We start from the raw sequence: 9,408 nt of genomic DNA, 5'->3' as shown, positions 1-9,408 counted from the left end.
ATAGTAAATGACCCCCTAAGTGTATTATTTACATTGTCACATTGGCTATAACACTTCTCAGTGATATTGAATTTTTAGTATCTTCTTCAATGATGAAATATTCATGATACATGACAGGTCGTAAAGTAGCAGAATAAAGCTCTCCATTAGGTTCTTCCCTGCCGATACATTGACTACCAAGCATTTACCTCACTCTCTGGTCCAATGTTTTGTATGACGCACGGAAAAAAGGATCAATATATTACTCACTAAACCACCAGATCGGATCTCCCAAGTGTCATGATTTCTTTGAACAGAAATAACCCTCACTCAGGATAACTTGTAATTATCAAAAGGACTTACCAGACAAAATGGATCCACCGTCCTCTCTCCTGATGCTTTTATGCCATCAACCAAATTTCTCTTCCACTCTAAAAACAACACAAAAAATATTTCAAACCCAGTAGATGATCTCTACAAAGTGCCTTTTATACTGTAGATAGACTTCTACCATCAAGATACATTTAGAAATCGCTGCACGTGGATACAATGTAGCATTGAGCTGTATAAGACGCTATGATATTTACCATCATTTCTACATCAAACTTGTAAAAAAAAAGGCAAAAAAATCAATGGTTTATTGATTCAGCCCCAACCTTTACAAGCAATTTATTCACTGCTTTGTCTATTTGTACAAATGGTCTGTGCGGACAACATGGGAGGTAAAAGTAATGAACTCGGGCTGGATACAACATAGAGATGGCTGAAAAAACCTAAAGAACAACCAGTAATGTAAAGTAAGACATAATACGCATCTACTGAGGGGGCCACTTATACATTTCAGAGAACATGGCTCTAGTGGACTGATTTTACTGGGAAGAATACAAATTGCCTTTCTGATGTACTATCTGCCCCTTCTCCTATTTTCTTTTTCCCTTTCCCTCCCTTCTTACGCTCCTTTCTTTCACATTTCATGAATATACTTTTTTTTTCTTCTAATGTATGCATGTAGCTATGGTGTTAACGTACTGTGCTTGTTCTTAGGGACTGTGAACCTACTTATTGCTCTACCTAAAAATCACTATGGGGTAAATTTATTAATACTAACTTATTGCAAAATTCGGGCTTGTTCACACCTGGGTTGGAAGCTCTGTTTCATCGGTTCTCTCACAGATTACGTCAAAGAGACAGGTTTCCGAACGGAAAATGAACAAACTCCATTGTATTCAATTGGGTCTGTTCATCTCAGTTATGTCTTGATCCCATCGCTTCCGGTATTTTCGTTGTTCTGCTCATCTAACGGAGCAGAACAATGATAACATTTAGCGGTAGCGTAGACATTCTAAAAATGCACCGGGTTTATCACAGTGGTTAATGCTGGATGATAAATTTGCTGAACCTTTAGGGCAAGTTCACACTGGAGTTTTTTGGCACTAATTTGAGCGTTTCTGCCTCAAAATCAGCTTCAAATCAACTCCAAAAATACCTCAAAACAGTCTCCCATTTATTTCAATGGGAAGCAGCACTTTACACGTGTAAAAAAGAAGCAGCATTCTCTATCTTGGGGCAGAATCAGCCCTGAATCTCCCATTGAAATGAATAGGAAGAAGACAAAAACAGCTCTATGAAAGTCCATTTTTTTTGGTGCAGATCTTCTTAAAATCTGCTTGAAAAACCTCAAGCTGAAAATTCAACTTTGTTATGAAGTGAACACTTTTTTCATGCTGAAAAAAGACACGTGTTTTCCGCGCTTATTTTTTAAAGGGGTATTTCAAAATCAGTCGTGTGAACTGGCCGTTAGACTGTCTAGTCTAGGTTTATACCACCTGGTAGTGCCAGAATTTTGGGTCTCTAATGCCATGACCCTACACGCAACTAAAAGTGTCTGCAACGCTTTACAGAAGTGACAGAATTCTGGCTCATTTTGAATGGTAAATCTGTAGCTATGACTTTTAAATGTTGATTCAGTTTGAACATCGGGATCAGGAGAAAAATAATCCTTTTTCAGTCAGATTGGTTCATGCTTTTGTGGACTGTTTTCCAATATTGCCTATGAACGTTGACTGGTTATTACAAAAAAACAAAGTTGCCCCTGGAGTTGTCCATTTGTTTTAAAAGGACTGTGGTAATTTGTCCAACCCTGAATGCAGTCGTATATTATTCTATGCTCCAAATGTCCACTCAGTTCAAATCAGTCCAATTCCCCAATTAAGCCCCCGGACAGTGAAAACCACATATGTTTGGTCAGGGGCGGACTGGGAACTTAAAGTGGCCCTGTAAAAACCTAGAAGTGGCCCCATGTTGTAGCCCCAAATTAACTGAAAGTGGACCAACACAAGTAGGCAGTAGTGTTGATCGAGCAAGCCGAATACCACGTGTGCTTGAGCGCAATGCTCGAGTCTCCTCCCCGCAAGTTTGTTGGCCGCTATAATAAACTTGCAGGTAAGTACTGCCCTTCACTGTAATGCCGTAGCCATGTTGGTTACTGGCATTACAGTGATTGGCTGGCCGGAACGCTATATTGCACCCGATGACACGTGTTCGGCTCAGTGTTAGTCAGGGAGAGCTGTGCTGAAGAAGGAAAAGATAGTGTAGGGAGTGACATTATTATAATTTTTTCAGTAGAAAAACTTGTCAGAGACCCAAAAGTCCTTTTACGGACAATTGTTGTGTGTGGCAACAGCAATATATATTTTTAGCGCAACCTGCGCTAAATTGCTAAAACTTTACAGACCGAAAAGTCCTTTTAAGGACTATTATTTGTGGCAGCAATATCTATTTTTAGCGCATCCTAAATAGCGTGCAATAGTTAGGCCGCTGCAGACAGCGACATTATCTGCGCTACATCTCCTGTGTAACATGTGCGCATCCCAAAACTATCTGTGACATCCTGTGTACTTTTTCCATAGACGGTGTCCGCTGCGGACAGCGACATTATCTGCGCTACATCTCCTGTGTAACATGTGCGCATCCCAAAAATATCTGTGACATCCTGTGTACTTTTTCCATAGACGGTGTCCGCTGCGGACAGCGACATTATCTGCGCTACATCTCCTGTGTAACATGTGCGCATCCCAAAACTATCTGTGACATCCTGTGTACTTTTTCCATAGACGGTGTCCGCTGCGGACAGCGACATTATCTGCGCTACATCTCCTGTGTAACATGTGCGCATCCCAAAAATATCTGTGACATCCAGTGTACTTTTCCCGTAGATGGGGTCCGCTGCGGACAGTGACATTAGCTGCGCTACATCTCCTGTGTAACGTGTGCACATCCAAAAAATATAATGTTTTAGAGGGTCAGCTCACCAGCAGGCCCTCACCTACAATCTTTTAGAGGGCCAGCTCACCAGCAGGCCCTCACCTACAATTTATTAGAGGGTCATCTCACCAGCAAGCCCTCGCATATAATGTTTTAGAGGGTCAGCTCATCAGCAGGCCCTCGCCTACATTCTGTTAGAGGGCCAGCTCACCTGCAGGCCCTCGCAAGTAATGTTTTACAGGGTCAGCTCACCTGCAGGCCGGCCCTTGCATATAATGTTTTAGAAGGCCATCTCATCAGCAGGCCCTCATGTACAATCTTTTAGAGGGTCAGCTCACCTGCAGTCCCTCGCATATAATATTTTAGAGGGTCAGCTCACCTGCAGGCCCTCACCTAAAATGTTTTAGAGGGTCAACTAACCTGCAGTCCCGCACATATAATGTTTTAGAGGGTCAGCTCACCAGCAAGCCCTCACATACAATCTTTTAGAGGGTCAGCTCACCTGCAGGCCCTCGCATATAATAATTTAGAGAGTCAGCTCCCCAGCAGGCCCTCACCTACAATCTTTTAGAGGGTCAGCTCACCTGCAGGCCCTCGCATATAATGTTTTAGAGGGTCAGCTCACCAGCAGGCCCTAACCTACAATCTTTTAGATGGCCAACTCTCCAGCAGGTCCTCTACTACACTCTTTTAGAGGGTCAGCTCACCTGCATGCCCTCGCATATAATGTTTTAGAGAGTCAGCTCACCAGCAAGCCCTCACGTACAATCTTTTAGAGGGTCAGCTCACCTGCAGGCCCTCGCATATAATGTTTTAGAGGGTCAGCTCACCAGCAGGCCCCTTACCTACAATCTTTTAGAGGGCAAGCTCACCTGCATGCCCTCGCATATAATATTTTAGAGGGTCAGCTCACCTGCAGGCCCTCACCTAAAATGTTTTAGAGGGTCAACTAACCTGCAGTCCCGCACATATAATGTTTTAGAGGGTCAGCTCACCAGCAAGCCCTCACATACAATCTTTTAGAGGGTCAGCTCACCTGCAGGCCCTCGCATATAATAATTTAGAGAGTCAGCTCCCCACCAGGCTTCTCCTAGCATTAATTAATACTCAGAGCATAAGAATTTTTTGTACCAGGATGACGGCCATGAGGTGGACTTGGGTGACCCTCATTGCATCGGCAATTTGATTGTGATTGTAGGGTCTATGGCCAGGGAAATTTGGGAAATTTGATTGTAGGGTCTATGGCCAGTTGTCCACCCATGTGTTTGGTGTAAGCAGCAGATTTGTAGGAGCACTGACATCCATCATTATTCTCCCTCTCCCTGTCTGAATCGAATCACACAAAATTTGGGTTCATTAGAATCAGAATTTTTTTAAAAACTTGGCTCAAATTTCCAAATTTTACAATGGATTTGCTTATCTCTAGTTTAACTATTCATCCATGGAAATATACAGCGTTGGATCCTCCGGTGAGCCTAGGTTCTGATACCATATTGGCCCCTAAGGTCCAGGAAAAAAAAAATATTTGGAGCTGCCTTTGAAGCCAATATTTTGCCATATGGTCAAATTCTTTTATTGATTATATAGGGTTTGGACCCTGAGAAAAATTTCCTCTGGTGGGCCCAAGGAACCCTAGTCCGACACTGGAAATATTGCTTTCCAATCTGATATAAGTTGTCATAGAATCCAACCCTTTATTGTTTCTTTTCCTTCAGGTCAAGGGCCAATTTCCTAGATGCAAAATGACCCTTCACTGTGTTCATGTGATCAAAAATGAACAGAAAAGGAATACTCAAACTACCTGGAGTACCATTTCAAATTTCTTTCTGAACTAATGCTCAGTAAAGAGGCACACACAAATATAGTGGAAAATTATCCCTATCATGGAAAATATTGTACTTTTTTGCTGCAGCACATGTACTTTTCAAGGACGATAGTGTTTAAAACTAAAAACAAGACAGTTTTGAAAGCATGTACAATAACTGTACCGTCCAATGGGGCAAATTCACTGTGATTTTTTTTGTACTATAGACATGATGATTATGGTCAGAAATACGTGTCCTTTTGCAACCAAAAACCTTGATTAAAAATATCCTACCATATGTGGCAAAGAGTTATGTGTCTCTTTGGTTACAGACTACAAACAAATCCTGTGTAGTCTGACCCGCAAATGTGCAGCTATCTTATGAGCAATTTAAGAGATTGGTAGCTGCAAATGCAGAAAACACAGGGGGAATTTATTATTTGTAGTGGTTTTGATGTCAGTTTTAAGTCTGTCTTTGCCTTGTGAGATTTTGACAAATTTATGAAATGGCGCTAGTGCAATATGGTGTACGCTTATGTGTGTACACTAGGGGGTTGCCTGGCATGGAGATGTGACTTTTTTGCGACTTTTTAAAAAACTGAACATCATAAATCTAAAATCCTGATCTACCTTTCACTACACCTCTAAAAGTGGCAAGGATCACCAAATTTCGCAAAAATATGCACCATATTTCACATGTAGACATCACCTGCGACATTTTGCACCACAAAACTCGATAGTACTTTGTACATACATACCATATACAGATTGGAGGAGATTTATCAAACTGGTGTAAAGTACAACTGGCTTAGTTGCCGACAGCAACCAATCAGATTCCATCTTTCATTTTCCAAAGGATCTCTGAAAAATGAAAAGTGGAATCTGATTGGTTGCTATGCCCAACTATGCCATTTTTCCTTTACACCAATTTTAATAAATCTCCCCCATTGTCTTTCTGGGTCTTGTATGATGATCATCAGGCAAGTGTAATAATGAGAGAGTTGGTTGTCAAAATGAAAAGTACGCAAATCAGGATTCTATGCTAATGGCAATGGAAATGCTACTGTCCTGTGTTATTATATCGGTGATCTCACCTCCGTTTACAGATTCATGTATATTATTACCAGCATTTTCACATTAAATCAGCAATGTTTGCTTCTAGCCTGATGCCTACAACTCCCCTTGATGCACCTTATTGCCTTGGCATGCGGTTATTTGTTTTCCACATCTTCCAGCCGATTTCCTTTGCTAGGTCCCAGCTTGTTGCATTCATGACATCACAGGAAAACCCTAACCTGGTTAGCATTTACATCAAGAGGTAATAAGCTGCTTAATTCAATAAGGCCCCGTTGAAGAGTTATGGCGGCTCAGTGTCCCGAACACCAAGCTTGTCAATTAGCCATAAATCAATTAGAAGACCCGGGATGGAAATAAAAGCAGCCAAAACAGCTAACGAGAGCGATGGAAACCAGAAATCCGGCCATCTACCATAACAGTATGTGTATAAAAGTAGGAGAATGAAGAAAGCGATTGCATTGAGAGAAACCCATTTATGAAAGACGAGATATTTCCAGTTCCGCTTTTGTATTTTCATACACTTTATGGCCAAAGTTGGCGACACCCCTCCTAATTACGTTTAGGTATTCCAACTAAACCCACTGCAGACAGGTGCATATAGCACATAGCCCTGCAGTGTCTGTAGACCGACACTGGTAGCAGTATGGTTTGTACTGAAGTGACTTTAAACCTGGCTCAGCGATTCCGGCGAGGTAGCCATGGCTGCTCGGGTGCTCTCTGTTCGCTGCAGAAGTCTCATTCTGGAGATAGGCGTGGGTGCCACCGCCGGGACCCGGTTCTATCTGACAATGATGGCATGACCATGTGATGTAGACTGGCAGGGTCTACTTGGGTGGGAGCTGAATTGACTGCTTTTTGCTCTATCTTATAGGGCTTTTTATGAGGCGACCCTTTATTTACCCTTATGAAGACATATAACCGATTCCCTTTGAAGAAGATCCCTTGTCAGAGATGATCAGTGAGTCATACGCCTATACATAATGACGCTAGTGAAGTGTGCAGTGAATGTACTCTAAATAAACCTCATCTCACAGTGATAATTAAATTAGCATTTTATTTTGAGGCTTATACATAGTTACATAGTTTATAAGGCCGAAAAAAGACATCTGTCCATCCAGTTCGGCCTGTTGATCCAGAGGAAGGCAAAAAAAAAACAATTTTCCCCACTTAAGGGGGAAAAAATTCCTTCCCGACTCCAAACAGGCAATCAGAATAACTCCCTGGATCAACGACCCATCTCTAGTAGTGTTGGGCGCGAATATTCGAATAGCAAATATTAATCGCGAATATCGGCACTTCGGCAAATGGAGGCGGTAAGTTAGAATTTTTCAGTTTTTTATACTATTTCAGGTTAAGTTGATTCGCTGACACGAAGCACGAGGAAATTCAGCTTCTAGGAGAATCGAATTTATCCTGAAATTCGGAGAGGTACAATGACGGGGGCGGCGCTATCGCAGCTCCCTGTCATTGCACCTGCTACTTACAAAAAAAAAGCACTTTGTGACGAAGTAATTAGTCATGAAGCAAATTTTTTGGTAAAATTTGGCGAAGCAGCTGAAATTTCCATAAATTTGCTCATCTCTAGTCACTAGTCTACTGACTGCCAGGGAACGATAGGCTGAGAGTAGGAACACAGTCGCAGTCACTATAAAGTACATGCATTATTTGAAGATAGTTGTGCTGGCTTTTTAAAGGGAATGTGTCATCTGAAAACAACATATTTTAGAAATTTAGGTGTTTTTTCTAAATTTTCAATTTTCACTATATGTAAAAAAAAATCCTAAAATCTTGCCGTTTTTGCACTGGTCAGTAAGCCTAATAAGAGACTTCCTGTTCTGTACAGATCACTTTTCAGCAGTCATTTCATTATCAGCAAAGGCAGGATTAGGCTACATTCACACGTCAGTATTTTTCTATAATCCGATTTTCTGTCCGTTTTTTGCGGATCCGTTGTTCCTGAAAATGTTTCCGTATGTCATCCGTATGTCATCCGTTTTTTGCGGATCCGCGAAAAACGGAAACATGTATAAATTTCAATAAGCAAATAAATTTGTTTGGATTTCTTAAAAAAAAAAAAAAAATTAAAATGTGATTTCCAGGAACGGATTCCGTATAAAGCGGATGACAAACGGAATGACATCCGTATGTCATCCGTTTTTTGCGGATCCATTGACTTTGTATTGTACCAGGATCCGATTTTTCAGGAAAAGAATAGGACATGTTTTATATTTAAACGGACATGCGGAACGGAACAACGGAAACGGACAGCACACATTGTGCTGTCCGTTTTTTTCCAGGACCCATTGAAAATGAATGGGTCCAGATCTGGTCCAGATCTGTTCCAGAAAAAACGGAACAGATCAGGAAAGAAAAAACGGACGTGTGAATGGACCCTTACAGTGACTGTTCTCTGCTTGTGAGAACAGGGCCGACGGTGACAGGCTCTCAAACTTAAGGGGTAAAAGTCCAAACAATGTTGTTTTTTTGTCCAAACAATACAATACAGACCATTCAAGTTAATTGTCACTTGGGTGAAGCCATAGCACATGAAGCACAACACAAAAACATCAAACACCTGCCTATCTGGGCGCTAACTATACAGAGACTTCTCTCTCTACTATGCTTTCAGCATGTCAGGGGGGATCAGGCTTTGCACAGCCACACGGTTAAACAGCCACCATGCTCTGACACTGACTGAGGCTCTGAGGCCTCTATTTATTTCCTAGTAACGATCCCAGTATCCACACCTAAGATCACCTCAGGCTAGGGCATACCTCCCAATCATCCCGGATCTGGCGGGGCAGTCCCGGATTTCAGTGGCTGTCCCAGTACGGGGAGGTATGTCCAGCTTTCTGGCAGCTGTCCCTGCATCCATAGGAAGCAGATACAGTTGCCATAATGAAGCAGAGAGCTGTCGCCGGCATCATCTCCCTGCTTTATCATTCCTGCCGACTCTCCACACCTCTGGTCTGCTCGGGGGCGGGGCCGGCTGGCAGTTACCCTCGGCTCCGCCTCCTTCACAGACTAGAGCAGCCGATGTCCTGCTGCTGCTGCTAGGAACAAGGTAAGTATGTGGTGTTTATTTTTTTTACATTCTGTGAGGGGCACAATGTGGGTATATTACTGGGGGCACAATGTGGGCATATTAGTAGGGGCACAATGTGGGCATATTACTGGGTGGCACAATGTGTGCATATTACTGGGGGGAACAATTTGGGCATATTACTGAGTGGCACAATGTGGGCATATTACTGGGGGGCACAATGTGGGCATGTTACTGGGGG

The sequence above is a fragment of the Bufo bufo genome, chromosome 10, assembly GCF_905171765.1.
Source record: "Bufo bufo chromosome 10, aBufBuf1.1, whole genome shotgun sequence".
NCBI classification, from domain to species: Eukaryota; Metazoa; Chordata; class Amphibia; order Anura; family Bufonidae; genus Bufo; species Bufo bufo.
The sequence above is the reverse complement of the archived record's forward strand: the minus strand, read 5'-3'. Positions refer to the sequence as shown.